The 17,920-nt window shown below is 36.7% G+C and overlaps 1 protein-coding gene across 6 annotated transcripts in view; it reads left to right on the top strand.

Moving 5' to 3' along the window:
* The window catches only part of HMBOX1 (homeobox containing 1), a 224,998-nt gene that overhangs the window by 51,309 nt on the left and 155,769 nt on the right, over positions 1 to 17,920 (top strand). The window contains exon 1 of one of the 6 annotated variants that reach the window (XM_027853918.1): positions 4,623 to 4,639. The exons of 4 other annotated variants lie outside the window; for them this stretch is intronic. The gene's annotated coding sequence lies outside the window, so the exon portion shown is untranslated. Of the gene's footprint in view, positions 1 to 4,622; positions 4,640 to 8,346; positions 8,364 to 17,920 lie in introns of those variants that run through there. One more of the 6 variants, XM_027853919.1, reaches the window with a different exon arrangement.

Below are 17,920 nucleotides of genomic sequence, written 5' to 3'. Positions count from 1 at the left end.
GCTTGTGTCAAGTGGTATTTGTCAGGTATAAATTACAAAAAAAATGATTTTTCTTAAAAAGAGAAGTTTGGAACTTATTTTCTTGGTTAGTTCTAAGCTGACACTGCTTGACACTTAAGCCAGTTCCTTTAGAACTGAAACTCATTTAAGACTTATTTAGCACTAAAGAGACTTTAAAAGATTTTTTCAAACTCCTTTAAGACTAAAGAGAATTTTTACCTTTTTTTTCCCCCTAGGACAATACTATGCATGAAAACAGGAGTTCATAATCCTTTTTTGTGCATGGACTCTTTAGCAGTCTGGTGCAGCCAGTGAACCCCTTCTCAGAATAATGTTTTTAAATTAATAAAACCAAATGCAAAGGATTACAAGGGAAGCTAATTATATTGACATAAAATTTTTAAATTATTTTTTTTTAAATCGAATTCATGGACCCTGGATTAAGAACCCTGACATAGAAGATACATTTAAGAAATTATTATGCCATTCAAAAGAATAGAAAATTAGGTGTTCAGTCTACTGTGGCATTATTATTATATTATTATATTATATTATATATTAATATTACATTATATTAGTATATTATTATACTAAATCATTAGTATATATACCCCTAACCAGTGAGTTTTCCCTCTTCAGTTTTCAAAGCAAATAATACTTACTTAGTGACTTCATTTTGAAATTATTATGATTGATATTTAAGTTTCCTAATCTACTAGTTAACCTTTTGGATTATTCTGACTATGAAAATCACAAATTCTTCCCAACCTCACATAATCATTTGATTAGTTTCCTTTACAGGGAAAACTGCTGATGTTGTTTTTATACATATCATTCATTTGTGCAGAGGATTTCTCTTTTGTGTGCCATACCAGTTCCTTTATCAGCAGTATATTTATTAGCAATATCTTAAAAGAGTGAATTTGAGGACTCTCTGGAGGTGGGTAAGGGAATTTTAATAGTAAAATTGACTTGCTGTCAGGCATTTTTTTTTTTCCAAAAAACTTCCTCTTTCCACTTTTCTAGTTGTGGCTGGAGTGAACAGTACTTCAGCCATCTAATTATGCAAGTGAGAAATGAAGGCAAGTGAAGTGGTTCCCAAGAACACATTAGAAAAGCTGAACTAAAAAAAAATGATTTCATGTCAAGTGAGACAAACTCTATTGCCTCACAGATCCACTTGTCCTTGGCACCAAGAAAATGAGATTCTTCATATCTTAAAAACAGATTGCTGTTGAGACTCATCCATTGTACATTTAAGCTTTCTTTATAGCAGAGCTAAGGAGCCTTTTTTTGTATCAAGGGCTACTGACTCACAAGAGAAAAATAATATATCTAGAGTCATACTCAAGTAAAAGAAATTTAAAGGTTCTTTTTACTTTTTTAAAGCAAAAGAAGCCTCAACCTTCAACACCTGCTGAGATTAATGTCAAGTGACATAAAACTTTAACTATGTAATATAGAATTGAAACAGTTTTTGTTTTATGTTCACTTAAGGAAAAGGTACAACAGCATACAAGGGTTGGTTTGGGGGAAAAGGGGAGAGAACATTGGCATAGAGGACTTTGAAACTGAATACTCATTTTAAACTATATTTTAAAAAACTGGAACTTCATTTGGGCTGTGATTATCAATATGTAACTACCTAATAACAGCTTCCTTTCAAATTCTGAATATTTCATCAGAAGTTAGTCATTATTTGTTAGTTTTAAATGCAGTAGCTACTACAGACTGGAAGTTCTTCTTAGGATATTAATCCTTTAAGCAGAACTGTATCTTTGCATTAGGATACTTGCCAAACACCAGATAAAAATCAAGCCAAGTTTAACCTTAACTTGGGTGGTAACCCATGACCTCTGCTTATAGAGTAATTTACCTCAGAGTCAAGTTAGTTGTGTTATGTCTCAGACCTCATAATTCTGACTTCCATTACATATTGAATTCTCTTTTTGAGTTGGTTCCCCTCCTTCTCCCAGCTTTTGGAGGTGGGGGAAAAGAAGGGGGAAAAAAGCCTGACATTGACCAAATGAATAATGAGAACAGGGCCAAATGATTTTCTTTTATGTGAATTGCATCAGTGTAAAAAGTATAGCAGCCTTAGAGTCAGGAGATTTACATTCTCTGGTCTGCTGCTAATTATATGTGTGACCTTCACCAAGTCACTTAACTTCTCTGAGATTAATTTTCTTTATCTTTAAATAAAGTTAGGCTACATGATCTTGAAAGTTCTTTCTAGCTCAAAAATTGTCTGATCCTAAGGTGGGAGTGGTTTTTTAATTGTGTTGATCTTATTCAGGTTGTCTTTTATCCCATGGCAGTTCAGTAAACGTTGATGTCTGTGGGTGTGTCTACTGTAAAGGAGAAAAAAGAACTAGAGAAATGGAGATCTATGTTGAGGACTAAGACATAGAATATACTCAGATGATCTTACTAAAGACAATGGGGGGGTGGGTTAGGATCTACAGAATTAGCTTATTGACTGAGATGTTGATTTTTTTTTTTTGGTTTGTTTTTGTTTTTATAAAAGCTAATTTTGCTCAGTGGTGAGCTGTGTAGCTTTCCTTTAGTATGTTCATTTCAGCCCCTCAGTTAACTTTTCCTCCTCCAGTCTAGAATTTTATTTCATTCACTTAACTGTTTTTTGTACTTAAGATGGCAGCTCTCATAAGTAGCTCATTTCCTCCACTTATATATGTGGATTAAAGATTAACTTTTTTGAAAATGGTCTGACTTAATTTCCAGCATAAGCATTGTTGTTTCTGAGATTGGATTTCAGGGAATGTAGAAGCTTCTAATTTTGACCCATTCCACAAGAGGCAGTTTGGTGTGATTTTGGTAAAAGGGAAAAAAAAAGTTCTGGATTAGGAATTTTAGAGATTGATTCTGTTGTTGGCTGTAAAATTGATGTGCTGTGTCTTTGGGAAAATAAATTTTGTATGTATAAAAGGGGCTAAGAATACCTTACCTGCATACATATAAGGTTGTTATAAGACCCAAATGGGATAATGGGTATAAAGCTCTTTGAAAGGAAGAAAATATTATAGAAATGTAAGATCAAATTCATAATCCTTGTTGAATATTAATTATGTGCCAAGGCATTGTGTTATACCATATGGTGTAACATTTGAAATGATTACTTTATACTTTGTGCTTCAGTTTGGGAAACTGCTTTTTTGACATGATGCATTTAGTCTGTGGGGTGCTTTTTTCTCCTATTGAATCTTTATGATTTGAGTAGTAGAAATTTCATCAGTTATCATGTACTTTTTTGGCAGCTAGGTAGTACAGAAGATAGAGCAATGAATCAAGACCTGAGTTCAAATTTGGCCTCAGACACTTACTGGTTATGTGACTCTGGGAAAATTACTTGCCCTCAATCGACCTCAGTTTCCTCATCTGTAAAATGACGATAATAATAGCACCTACTTCCTAGGACTGTTGTGAGGATAAAACAAGATAACATATATGTAAAGTACTTTGCAAACCCTGAAGTCCCATATAAATGCTGACTATTATATATGTATTAGCTATTCCTTGAGTACAGGGTACCAGATTGTGCTCCTGAAAATAACAGATGAATACAAACTTAAAGCTGCTAGCCTTATAGAGGGCCCCACCCAAGAATTATTTTCCTTTTATGGGCTGACTATGCCAAAATCTATTAAACATTAGAGAGGAGGGTTTTTTTTTAAATGGTATACCTGAATAGTTAGTTGAGTTACTTTATGCTGAACTAAGAAAACATTTGCAAGAAATATAACGAATCACTGTTGTCACTCCTTTTTGCAATAGAACAAATGACCAAGCTTTTAAATTTCTAACTCCTCAACTTAAAAAAAAATTACCCCTATTCTGTCATTTCCATATTTCCCAATATTTGGTTATTAAGATATTATATTCTTTTTCTTTTACCTTCATCCTGTTTCTTTTCTCTCTCCATTTCCCCTAAATCCCATCCTCAACCTTTCTCTTTTTTTCATTTTTGCTGTATTTAACTCTAACAGTCCACACTGAAGAAAAAATACTGGCATTTAATCAAGAACATGATCTCATTGCTTTCAGTGGCTTAGAAAAGAAATATTTTAGAGCAGTTGAAAGATTTCACTCTGGAAAGCAGCTACTGCATAAATAAGTGTCTTGGTTCCCAGCAAAGCCTTGAGTAACCTCTTTCCATCCATCTCCATGTTTTTTCTGTTTTATTTCCTGTTCATTGAATAATGCCCTTAGTTAAACTTCACCTAAACTCTCACATCTGCATCTCCTTCTACAGTATTGTTCATTGTCTGTCCTTTTAGATTTTGACTTTCAATATGTATCCTGTTCTGTTTAAGTTTCTTGCCGGTATTTCCAGTGCCTTCCCTTGGTTGATTTTCTCCATTTTATCCTTCATACAACCAAATTGTACAATGGTTTGCAAGTATTCTCTCCATTAGATTGTGAGCTCCCTGAGAATAGGAACTGTCTTTTGTCTTTCTTTGTCATCTCAGCACTTAAATGTTTATTGACTGATTGACTATTCCATTGCATTTTCTTCTCCCTGCAGCTGACTGGAGAAATCTCTTAGGGTTCAGCCTTCAGCCTGATTTTGTCTTCTTAGTATATAATAACTGTTCCATTAGGAAGCTCATTTGCTATCACAGTAAGTATTTTAAACTCACAGACCTTTAGTCTACTTTTCTAAACTTGATCTCTCATACAGTGTAGTTCCATATCTTTAACTGTCCCTCAGACATTTCATTGCTACCAAAAGCCTTGCAAAGTAATTATCCCATTCATTTCTTCCTCAGTATACTGTTGACAACTTTCCAGACACAGAACCTTAGAATTATCATTGGATCATGGATTTAGAGCTTGAAGAAGCTGTATAAGTGACCTAGTCCAACCTTCATATTTTATAGATGAGGAAACAGTCCCAGAGATCTTAAAGGATTTGCCTAAGGTTACATAGAATTTGAACTGAGATCCTCTAACCATAAATCCGGTGTATCATTTGTGCTTCTGAACTTCATGTCTTTTGAAAATTCTAGGTAACTTTCTATCTTTGTCTTCACTGAAATTATTGGTAAAAAAAAAAAAATACTGAAGAAACACAACCACAGAGTAGAGCCTTAGAGGTCTTTTCTAGAGACTTCCTTGTAGGTTGACATTGAGTCATTAGTCACTGTTCTTTCTATTTATTTTTGCTTCTTAGAACCACTAGACTCTTCAAAATTCACCTCATGGGTTGCCCCCTACACAAGATATTTCCTGAGATGGCATAGGGGTAGAGCACCAGCCCTGGAGTCCAAAGACCTGAGTTTAAATGTGGTCTCATATACTTATTAGCAGTGTAACCTGGGCAACTCACTTAACCTCTCTTTGCCTCAGTTTCCTCAACTATAAAATGGGTAGAATAACAGCACCTCCTTCAAAGGATTATTGTGAGGATCACACAAGATATTTGTAAAACACTTAGCACAGTGCTTGGTATATAGTAGTCACCATTTAAATACCTATCTCCTCTCCCTTCCCTTCCCCCCTAATATACTGCCTTCTAGTCACTTTGTCTTTATTTTGTATTTACTTAAATGTATACCTCTTGTTTCCTCTGATATACTGTGAACACCTTGAAGACAGAGATTCTTTGATTTTTGTCTTTGTACCCCTAGTGCCTGGCTCATAGTAAAAACTTAATTTATTGCTTGTTGATTGACTATTCAGTCAGTTCCAGATTTACCTTCCTGTTATGATATAATGCAGATACTTTCATATTCATCAAAAATATTGGGATCAACTTTATCAGATGCCTTATTAAAATTGAGTAACGTTATGTCTACTTCATTATCAAGAGTCTATAAGACTAATTTTTATATTCCATATCCAACCACTTACTGTATTCTGCCATATCTTTGTAATATAGGCAGCCTCTGCTTTTTTTGCCACAATGAATTACTCAAAACTGCATTGGAAAATATAATTGCAAAATCACTTTAACCTCCCTATGGTTTAAGTATAAATTTTGAGTTTTGGTCACCAGATGTTGACTTTCTATCAGAAGGCTGTCTGTTCATCCTGTGTTTTTCAGATGGTCAGATATATTTTGGATTTTGGTTCTTTTCAGGGAAGAGAGCAGAATAAGCAACCAGGCTGTCTTAGCTAGTTCTGTTGTTTCGTTATTTTGACACTGAAAGTATCGACAAAATAAAAAGATGAAAAGCAGACACTAGTCATAGCTTTCCAGCACCACCCTCAGATGCTAGGCTTTGTGCTAAGAAGAAGTATGTCCTTCCAGAGGGGTGATAATTAGAAATCAAGAGGCATTTAAAAAAGCTTGATGCTGTTAAAATGCTGTAAAAATAATTTTTTGCGGGGGTAGACTAGGCAGTGAGGTTAAATGACTTGCCCAGGGTCACACAGCTAGTAAGTGTCAACTGTCTGGTCTGAGGGCAGAATTGAACTCAGGTCCTCCTGACTTCAGGGCCGGTGCTCTATCCACTGCGCCATCTAGCTGCCCTGTTTTTAGGCTTTCTATCCAAAGTCATCAGGAACAAAAGTTGGATGTGAGCTGTTCCACTAAATAATAGATCATTACAGCTAGAAGGAACTTTAGAGTTCAACTAATTTTATTTTATGAATGAGAAAACTAAGGACCAATAATGTTATGATTTTTTTTAAACTGTTGTTAGAAGGATTGGTATTTACAGCACAAGACCAAAGATCATATTTTGAGTGCTGGAAGAAAACTTAATAGATGCAACACTCTCATTTTACTGATAACAATAATAATAACAGTAAAAATAATATCCAGCACTGATCTAATGCCTTAAGATTTGCAAGGTGCTTTACAAATGTCACCTTATTTGATTCTCCCAATAGCCTTGTGAGATGTGGTACTTTTATTCACTTCATTTTACAGACAAGGAAACTGGACCAAGAGAGGTGAAGTGACCAGCCTCAGTCACCTGGCTATTAAGTAAGGGAGAATTTGTTTAATTAATGTTTATTAACTGACTGGTTCTGGCAGGAAGCAGGTAGTCTCCCAAGTTTTTCCTCTTGATGCTTCTGCTTCTAGTTTCTTGCTAGGGCATCAGAAAGACTTCAGCAAGTAAATTAAGATCCATTAGTAAATTCTGAAACCTAACTGGATAATTTCTGTAAAAGTTTTTGCTGTCATGTCCAGGTATTAGAAGTTTTCTCCTTTTTCTATCCTCATGGTCTCTGAGACTTTATCATCTGCATTCCTTCCTAGTTCAGAGTTTTCTGAGCTGTTTTCTGCCCAACCTAACCTCTTCCTCTCTCTCTGAAGAAGAGGCCCTGGTGAAAGGGCCTTGTCCCTGGAGGTAGAAGGTTTAGGTTTTATGGCAGCATCGCATTGTGTGCTAATTAGATACTTTCTACCAGCTATACCCTACATCCATTGGAGCCATACTGCTTCCTTTGGGTGCAGCAGGCAGGTACTGCCCGTTTGGTGTGAACTTTGCCATGACTTTTCCATTGCCTCATGGCTGAAAAGGGTTATTGGGGCCTAGGCTGCACGGGGTTGCTGGCCAGAGGCCCTACTGTACACCTCCATCTGGGGCAGCAGTGATGATTCTACACCTTTCCCTAACCATACTATCTATCTAGGTGCAGAGGTTTAAAGATTAAGAGGGCAAACAAGCACTATAATGTTTTCCCCTTTGTCTTTGGGAGACAACCTGGTCCATTGGAGAAAGTATTGAATTTCGAGTCAACAGGACCTTAGTTCGAACTAAATCCTGCTCTGCCCTAACTTTCTAGGGCCCAATTTCCTCAACTTTAAAATGAAGGAGTTGAACTAGATTACCTTGAATGTATCTTATATCTCTGAATCTATGATTATATGATCCTATGACAACTAATGCAGCAATTCTTTATGTTAGTTTTATTATGTATTTAATATTATAAATTTTTTTAAATCTTAGCTATATTTGAATAAAATAGGAAATTATTTTAAGTGGAGGCAGTTGATGGAGTAAAAAGAGGTGTTCCTGTGGACAGTTTAAAAGGAGGAATTTTGGAAACCATTGCCATAGATTATCTAAAGACAATAGGGAAATAAAAAGAAAGCTAGAAATGATTGAAGGGGAGAGAAATTGGGCATAAAGATACTGATAATGAAGTTCTTGTATTAGCAAAAAATAACTATTGATCAGTTCTTTTTTTGAAGTTCAGGGTGTCTAGCCAAGAGGTTCTTTATGTAACAGTGTGACTTATTTTGATGTAAATGTTGATGTATATGTTTTTTAAATTAAAAAAAACTACTTTGATATGTTCAAAAGGGGTATCTTGCAGAGAAATCTCAACCTGTGTACCTCTAGAATTTTGAATGGGAAGGCTCTGTTCAAGCTGGTGTCTTTTAAAAGGTACTTTCTATTTATAATTCTGTACAGTCAACAAGAATTCTGATCTTAATTTTTCCCACTTTCAGCTCCTCTACTAGAAAGATAATTCATTATAAGCTATTAATTGAGTGTTCTCATGCAAATAAACCTGAGTTAGTTTTTTCTAGAGTTATCCAATGGACAACTGAGGAACTGAGGTTCCACACTTTTTAGAATTAGAAGATTGAATTTTGAATTGCAGAGGTTAACAGCAAGTCCTGATCATTATCCTATATCCTTTACATCCTTCTACATTCCCCCATTTCTTAATAGGAAAACTAAAACCATTTCGTCAGGATCTCCCTGTCCACTATCTCTGTCAGTCATCCTTAACTCTTTTGGAGATATATCTAGTAGTTTGCCATAGACTTCTAAAAGGTCCTATCATGTTTTGACATTGTTGTCATTGAAAGACTACTTATCTAATTTACAGATATCATAGAACTGAGGGATAATGAATATGATAAATGACAGAATCAGAATTTTAAAAGATCTTGACAAACCAGAAGAATGGGCTAAGTGTACCAAGATAAAATTTAATAGGATGAGTATGTTTTTTTCACTTAGATGTAAAAAAATCAACTCCTGGAGGACAAGATCAAGGTGACTTGGCTTAATAGCAGCTAATGTGAGAAAGACCTAGGCGGTTTACTTGATTACAAGATAAATACAAGTCACCTGTGTGATGTGACCACCCCTCCCCCCAATAAAACAAAACCATGGGCTTTCCTTAAGAATTTAATTTTGTCATTGTCTGTACTCCTTCCATCAAAACCTAATAGATGGTTTTTGAGAATTGCTATGGCTAAAACATTCGTTGTCCTTTGACGTGCTAGTGAAGTCTCTTTCTAAACTGTGCTGGGCTGGTCCTTGAGCAAAAGACAGACTGTTAAATCTGGACTCAGTCTTTCCATCTGGGGTAGCATTTATTTTCCTTTACCGTAGTGTTTAAGAACTCCAAGTATACTCATGATGAAAGGCATTGGACTATCGTTTAAAGTAACCTTAAACTGTATTAAAAGAAAAATAGAATCCAGTACAAAGATGATGATAGTACTTTGCCACTAGAATATTGTGTTCTGGATACCACTTTTTAAGAGTGATATTGATAAGTTGAAATATATATGAATAAAAGAGACTTTTACGGTGATTGATCTGGAAATCATCATATGGGGAAAAGTTAAATATAAGTCACAATGTATTTATGCATTGCCTCCTGTTGAAGTGCTCACAAGCTGTTCTTCTAATAGTGCATTCTAGAATTTTGCCAACTTGATCGACCTACAGTTTGAAGGTTGACAGATCCATCCCTTTTCCATTTCTTTGAAATCAGGACATTTACAGTTCTATATCTTTTTCTTCCTTGATTTTCAGAGGTGACAATTCAGAGATGAATTCACATGAAGTACAAACAGAGTATTTTGAGGGGACCATGTGGAGAGCACAGATAGTCCTAGCCAGTAGTCAGTAAACATTTATTAAGTGACTACTGTGTGCTAGGCACTGCTAAACTCTGAGGATAGAAATACAAAAATAAAAAATAGTCCCTGCTCTCAAGGGGCTTACAATCTGATTGGGGAAGACCACATAAAAAGAAACTAAGGGGGAAAGTACCTAATAAGGGGCATAGTGGAAAAGTCAGACAAGTCCCAAAGTAGTGCAGCCCGGGACAAATGAGATATTCTGAATTGAACTCCCTCCTTCAACTGAGGTTTTGGAATTCATGGCTTCACTCTCCAGTCAGATACTGTGAGGCACATCAGGAAGAGTCTCATTAGAGAAGGTGACAGCTGAACAGAAACTCATAGGAAGCTAAGGATTCAAAGAGATTCTCAATAAGTTGTTTTTATTCATTATAATTCCCACAAAAGCACATTTTATGTTCAAGAATTTTGAAATCCCATTTTCTGACTGTGGTCTGTTGGCTTTTCAACTTTATCTCTACCTTCCTTTCTATAACCCTACTCTTCATCTCCCTCTAATCCTCCAATCCCTTGATCCCTCAGTTCTCTTACAGGCCATCTCTCCTGCACTAGCTACTTTCTCCTTTTCTCCCCATCTTGATTCCTTGTTGAAACAATTCCATTCTACACTGTCCTTTCTTGATTCCCTACCCCCCTTTCTGTATCATCAATTACACCTAGCCAAGTCTCAACCTGGGATCACTCCTGTCTTATGTCACCTTCTCTTCTACACATGTGCTGCTGAATGAAGGTGGAGATAATCATACAGCTGTTCTGAGTCTAATACAAATTGATGTTTTAGAACCCAACTAGGTTCTCACCACTGCTTGGCAATCCTACTTTATCTCCTTGACCGATTCACTATCCCACTATCCATAATGGCTCTTCCAAACCTTTTCATCCCTTTTCAAATCTAATGTGACTCCCACTCCTCTACTCATTCAACTGAGAACCTTGCTTCCTATTTTACAGAAAAAATTGAGGTCTTTCACCATGAATTCACTCTTCTCTCCTCTTCTTCATTTACTAATATGCCTTCTGCTACTTTCTCCTCCTTCACCCCTTTCTCATATGATGAAGTGCCCTTATTCCTTACCAAGGATAACCCCTCTTTTTCAAGTGATCCCATTCCATCTCATCTCCTCCAAAAGATGATTCCCTCTGTCATCCCTATTTTTTCACTTATATTTTCCTTTTTTTAAAAAAATTAATTTATTTTTAGCATTCATTTAAACTTTTTTTTGAGTTCCAAATTTTCTCTTTCCTTCCAGCTCCTCCCTTATCCATTAAGAAGGCAATATATTATCAGTTATACACGTGAAGTCATGCAAAACATTTCCATATTATACATGTTAAAAAAATAAAAAGCAAGAAATATAACAAAAATGAAAAAATATACGTCAATCTACACTTAGTTCATCAGATCTCTTGCTGGTGGTGGATAGCATTTTTTATCATGAGTCCTCTGGAACTGTTTTGGGATTATTGTATTGATGAGAGTAACTGTCTTTTGCATTATGATCATCATTACATTATTGCTGTCCTGTATACAATATTCTTCTGGTTCTGCTCATTCCACTTTGCATAAGTTCATGTGAGTCTTCTCAGGTTTTTCCAAAACTATCGTGCTCATCATTTATTATAGCATGATAGTATTCCATTACAATTATATACCACAACTTGTTCAGCTAACTAAAATCCCACCTTCTACAGGAAGCCTTCCCCAAACCCCTTAATTCCAATGCCTTCTCTCAGTTAATTACTTCCTATTTGTCCTGTATATAGCTTGCTTGTATATTTTTGCATATTTTCTCCATTAGATTATAAGCTTCTTGGGGGCAAGGACTTCTTTTTGTATCCTCAGTAGTTAGCACAGTGCATGGCACAGAATAGGTATTTAATAAAGGTTCCTTGATTGATTGTTTGATTAAGATAAAGAGGTCATAGAATTCAGTTCAATTCATTAAACATGGGGGCAGCTAAGTGGTGCAGTGGATAGAGTGTTAGGCCTGGAATCAGGAAGATTCATCTTTCTGAGTTCAAATCTGGCCTCAGACACTTGCTAGCTATGTGACCCTGGGCAAATTACTGAACCCTGTTTGCCTCAGTTCCTCATCTGTAACGTGAGCTGGAGAAAGAAATGGCTAACTACTCCAATATCTTTGCCAAGAAAATGACAAATGAGGTCCCAAAGAGTCGGACACTACTGAAAAATGACTGAAATTAGCATGTATACCATTCTTTTGGTTCTGCTTTCTTCCTAGACAAATTACTGGACCCTGTTTGCCTCAGTTTCCTCATCTGTAAAATGAACTAGAGAAGGAAATGGCACACCATTGCAGTATCTTTGATAAGAAAACCCTAAATGGGGTCCCGAAGAGGCAGACATGACTGAAAAACTACTCAACAACAACTGCAAGGCACTAAGCATTGGGTATACGAATAAGAAAAAGAAAGATCTGCCCTCAAGAAATAATGATGATGGAACATGGGAAGTTCGGATCCCAGCCCTTTTTAAAGGAATGCTTTGGGAGAAGGCTAGTTGTCCACCCTTCAGCCCTCCAGTCAGGGAAAAGAGACTACTGAGGGTATTTGGAAAGTGTTGAGCATCAAAAACTGAGTCACGCAGTATGATAATGAGATTTCAGTTGATGAGCTTATTCTAGATGGGGCATGATGTTCTCTGGAGTCAAACCAAGCAGAGGTGCTCATGGATATTTACCTGACTAGCTAAAGTCTACAAAATCCAGTGAAATATCAACTGTAGCCCCAGTGTTAACTGGTTATTTCTGGCTCTGTCTGTAAATTTGCAACTTGAGATATCTGCTATAGCTGTGGTGTTTAATTAGTTTCCTGTTTTACCTGTTACAGATATTTTCCTTCTGCCATCTGTTCTTTAGCTTGTTCATTACCTTATTTTCTGCTTTATATAAAATTCTCATGTACCCTTTCTGCATATCTAACTAGAACCTATTTTATGTAGCTCAAAACTGCTGCCCAGGGATGCACTGTTGATTGTTTACAGTACTGATTTTATTTGCAACAGAGTCGTTCCTCTTTCATAGCAAATGTCTCTGGCCATGGCACAAGAACTGCAAATGTTTTTAATGCGTTTTTTTGTCGCAATCATTAAGCATCTCTAAACTGTTATACTGGGGTGCTAGCATAAAGGACTTTGCTTTGATTTTACTGTTTTGGGTTTTTGGCCATTACTTGTCTCAACTTCCTAATCTAGGCAGCTAGGGAAAATCAGTTCTTAGACTTCCAGTCTACTTGTTCATTGGTTTAATAGTTGTATATTCTGCATAATAGGAAAACAGTTTCTATCCTCAAAGAGGGAGAATAGGATAAAAATACGTGATAAAGATCTAAAGGTAAATTTTAAATGAATTAGTAAACTTCACTTTGGGCAACTGTGCTTCTGATTTTTTTTTTAAGTTCTGATTTTTTTTTTAAGTTTGTTTTGTGAGGTGGTATAAGCCATAAAGAATTTAAGTGGCTCAGGGTAACATGAGTCAGTACCTATTTTACTTGATACTTCTTCATAAAAAGACTAGTGATTATATAGCTATGGTTTTAATGCTGATGCTTTTACTCAAAAGATAGATAAGCAGCATGTTTAGTAGAGTTTCACTCTTGTTTTTTTTTTCTTTTAAGTTCAGTACTTTTTAAAGCAGCAAGGACATTAACTAAAATGGTAGCTTCCATTAAAAATGAAATTTAAATGCTAGAAGTAAGGAAATGCAAATATAAAAGGTTTCTAACTTCACCCTGAACACTTTGTACATAGCATTATTCATTATTAGACATTTTAGCCCATCTTAATGTATATAGTCATATGCAATATGTACATATTAATATGAGAGCTTTGGACTTCAACATTTCCTGTCTTGTATCTAATTTATAACCTTAACATTGACTTAACAGAGTTATTCCCCTTTTTAGATAGTAATTTAGAACTGCTAGTGATATGAGTCAGCAACATCTGGCATTCAAATTCCAAATGGCAGACTTAATTTTTTAAAAAATCTTTATCTGGACTGGTTCAGATAAAGTCTATTTGGAAAGGTTCTGAGCATCTATGCAGTGAATAAATTAGTAGATCCAAGTCAAGAGATATATATCCCTTTCTCAATTTACCACTGATTTAATTTATATTTATATAAGTCCTATATGGTTAGCCATTTAGCTCTTAGAATCTGTTTCATTGGTAAAATGGTTATTCAGCTGAATGGTAGGTGTTGAAGCACATGGAGAATATATAAGTAAACCTGAGTATTTTCCTCATAGCTGCTGCTGATCATGCAGATAGGAAGTGATTTCTTTATTTGCAGTATATGTGTGTTAAGCACTGTACATATATAAGATGTGAATTTTTCTCTTGTAGGTTTTATGTTCTTAAAAACAAACAAGATAAATAATAATTGGATAAAATTAGATCCTTCCAGATAGTCAGCCACGTTACATTGTAATAACTGCACTTTTAAAAATGTTGTTAGGTAAAAGTAATACATTCTAAGTAGAAATATTGTGTAATAAAAATGGCACTTTTGGGGACGGTTTAACCTAATTATTCTTATCATACCACTGGGGACCTTAGCCACTTGACTCTGCATTTCCCTGGTCTGCTCGTCTTCATCTTCATCCTGGGCGTTACCCACCTTGCTTCTGATGTTCCTTTACCCTGTGAAACAGACAACTAGAGAACATACTTGGAAGGTGCTAAATCACTGAGTTTTGTATTCCCTGGGCCCATGTGTTCTCATCTCCAATGGCTTCCTATTGCTACTAGGAAAAAGTACAAACTCCATTATTTAACTTTTAAAATACTATACAACCTATCCCCTCTCTTATCTTTCCAGATTCATTGAACTTTACTTAGGTTTTTGTGCTCCCTAGATAGAGCCAAATTGGCCTTTTCTGTTTCTAGCATGTCTAGAATGTATTCCCCCCTTATCTCTACATCATAGAGTTCCTCTTTACCTTTTAAAATGTAATTCAGGTACCATTTTCTACATGAAGCCATTCCTGATCTTCTTCAACTGCTAGTGCCATCCCTTCAAAGCTACCTTGTATTTAACTTTTTTGTGTATATTTGTATTTATTTACTTTATATTTGTGCTATCTGTGTGTACTTATTATCTCCCATTAAAATATAAGTTCCTTATACCTAGGGATTACTATATACATTGTCCTTGATTCTCTAATAACCTGCACAGTGATTGGATGATAGTAGGCTAATTGATTTTCTCTTCTGTTTGGAGGGTAACACTGTGACTGCTGTGTTACCCTTTAAATCAAAGCACTGGCAATCATGCCTGTGAGAAGTTAAGCCACAGTTTTACATTCCCAGCAGCCTTCTCACTCTTACATATGTCTTGGCCCCTTAGACCCACCCCTTTTGTGATTGGTGAGTTCCTCCTGGAACCTCTGTTTTGAGGAAGTGCCCAGATCAGCCATGCTCACTCACTTTTCTTCTGGCTGGGTTCCCAAGTCCCTGTACTTTTCCACTATCTCTCCTATATTTCCCCATCGGCTTTTCATCTCCCAGTTATGTGTTGACCTCCTTCATTTGAATGTGAACTTCTTGAGGCTAGAAACTTTTTTATTTTGCTCGTATTTTTATTCACAGCTTTGCACAGTGGTTGGCACATAATAAGCACTTAATAAATGTTTGTTGACTTGACTACTTGGCTCCATATTCACCTGGGCTGTGTTCTGCACTGCTGCTATACTATAAATGTTTTGGTGTATATTGGTCCTTTCTTTTTATCATTGATTACATGTTGCATATCCAACATTCTTTTTATTATGCCTTACTACCTTTATTCATATAAAGCATTTATTCAGTTCCAGTGTCACTTATTGAGATGATAATTCTGTTTTAAAGGGAAAGGATTTCATTCTGAAGCATTTGGTGACTAACATTTTAGGAGAAGAGTATTTGATTTGTAATGCCCCTAGAGTCTGTGATTAATACCTTGCTTTAAGTCTTCTTGGTTTGTAATGTCTTAATAAAATCAGAAGAATAGACTATTAGCAGTAGAAGGAACCTTAGAGGTCATCCAATTAAACCCAGTCAGTTGACCAATGAGAAAATTAGGTGTATTTTGTTAATATATTGCTGAAAGAGAGAAGGGAAGGGAAAGAGGAGAGAAAGAGGTTAATTCTATTAAATTTTGATAAGAGAAAACAAAAAACTTTATCTTCAAGAAATTCAGTATTAGCCTTCTTTCTGGAGTATCATGGAATGGGTCTGAACTAACAGTGTGTATAGCAATGGGTATGATGAATTTTAGTCTACTTTTCATTTCCATAGTTCACTCTGGGAACATTTGTAATTCATATTCTACTTTACTGATCTCTTAAGTAGCTATAATGCCTAATGTCCTTGTGGAGGAGAGATCAGTGATGGATATTAATTTTATTCAGCACCCTCCCCCCTTGTTAAACACCTACAATGTACAAAGCACTGCTATAAGTATTAGAGGAGTTTATGTTCTGTTGTGGAGATATGACAGGTAAACAAATAAGTAAATAACATTTTAATTTGGAGAGTGAAAGAAAAGGGAAACTTTCCCAATAGTGTTTACATCTGAGCTTAGTCCTGAAAATATTCAAAGCATTCCAGTCATGGGAGACAGTAAAAATGCCTGGAGTTAGGAGATGAAGTATTTTGAGGAACAATAAGGAGACCAGTGTCACTGGATGGAAGAGAAGGGTTTGGGGGCATAAGATAAGACTGCAAAGGTAGGAGTGATGCAATGAAGTATTTTGAACACTAAACACAGGATTATATTTTACTCTGGAGGTAATAGGAAACCCCCAGGGTTTATTGAATTGGGGAGTGACAAGGTCACTTAGTCACATAGTCACACAGACCAGACGTGTGCTTTAGGAAGACTGCTTTGACATCTGAATAAAGGATAGACTGGAGTGGGGAGAGACTTCTGGCAGGGAGAGCAGCCTGCAGGCTATTACAGTAGTCCATGCAGGACATCCTCCAGGGACCAGACTCCCCACCCAAGAGCTCCAGTGCTACTGACCTCAGCTTAGCACCAGAGAAGCTGCCAGACCCCTACAGCCTCCAGCTGCCAGCACTTAAGGCCCCAGCACACAAAGCCAGTGACCAGGTCCCAGGCTCTCAGCACAGTGAGTTTGGGTCAGTGCCCCTGGTGCTGCAGCAGGAAAGCTCAACTTTAAAAGCTAGGAAATAGGCAAACACCATGAGCAGAAAGCAGAAACGGACAATGACCATAGATTCTTATTATGGGAACAGGGAAGATCAAGGTACAAATTCAGAAGAGGACCACATTGTCAGTATACCCACATCTGAAACCTCAAAAGAGAATATGAACTGATCTCAAGCCCAAAAAGCTTTTTTAGAAGAGTTCAAGAAGGATTTTAAAAGGCAAATAAGAGAGGTAGAAAAAAAATTGGGGAAATGAGAAGAATGCAAGAGACAGTCCATAGCTTGAAAAAGGAAGGACACAAATTGTAGAAAACAAGTCCTTAAAAAATACAATTTGCGATTTCTGCTTCCAGGACCCAAGATGGCGGAGTAAAAAGGTAGTCGCTCTCACCCTCCCCTATCAACCTCTGAAAACCTAGAAAATATCACCCCAGAAAAAACCCTAGAACAGCTGAACCAGAAGAAAGACGGGGAGCAGCAGTGCTGTAGCCCAGGTAGCTAGAGGAATTAACGGGAAAGGCCCCTCTTACCCTGGGGGAAGGGGAGCAGTACGAAACAGGAGTCGCCCAGCCAGCTAGTGGAAAGACCCACTTTAGCACACCAGGAGGAGATTCTAGTGCCTCAGCATTCTACAGCAAACGGGTCTCCCAGCATCTCAGCAAAAATAAGGGAAGCAGCACTACAAAGGGCCCTAGGCGGATGAGCACCTGGCAGCATTCGTCTGAAAGGAGCTGAAGAAAGCAACCTAGAGGTGCCAAAAAGTTCCAGCCTTGTTGATTCCAGCTCGACACCAGGTAAGCTGTCAGAACCCTACAGCCTCCAACTGCCAACCAGGAGGAGATCCCGAAGCCCAGGTGGTCAAGCAGGCAAACACCAACAGCTGT

Source organism: Vombatus ursinus, unplaced genomic scaffold (assembly GCF_900497805.2).
Source record: "Vombatus ursinus unplaced genomic scaffold, bare-nosed wombat genome assembly UNPS02010219.1, whole genome shotgun sequence".
NCBI classification, from domain to species: domain Eukaryota; kingdom Metazoa; phylum Chordata; class Mammalia; order Diprotodontia; family Vombatidae; genus Vombatus; species Vombatus ursinus.
This window is presented reverse-complemented; position numbering and strand designations above follow the sequence as displayed.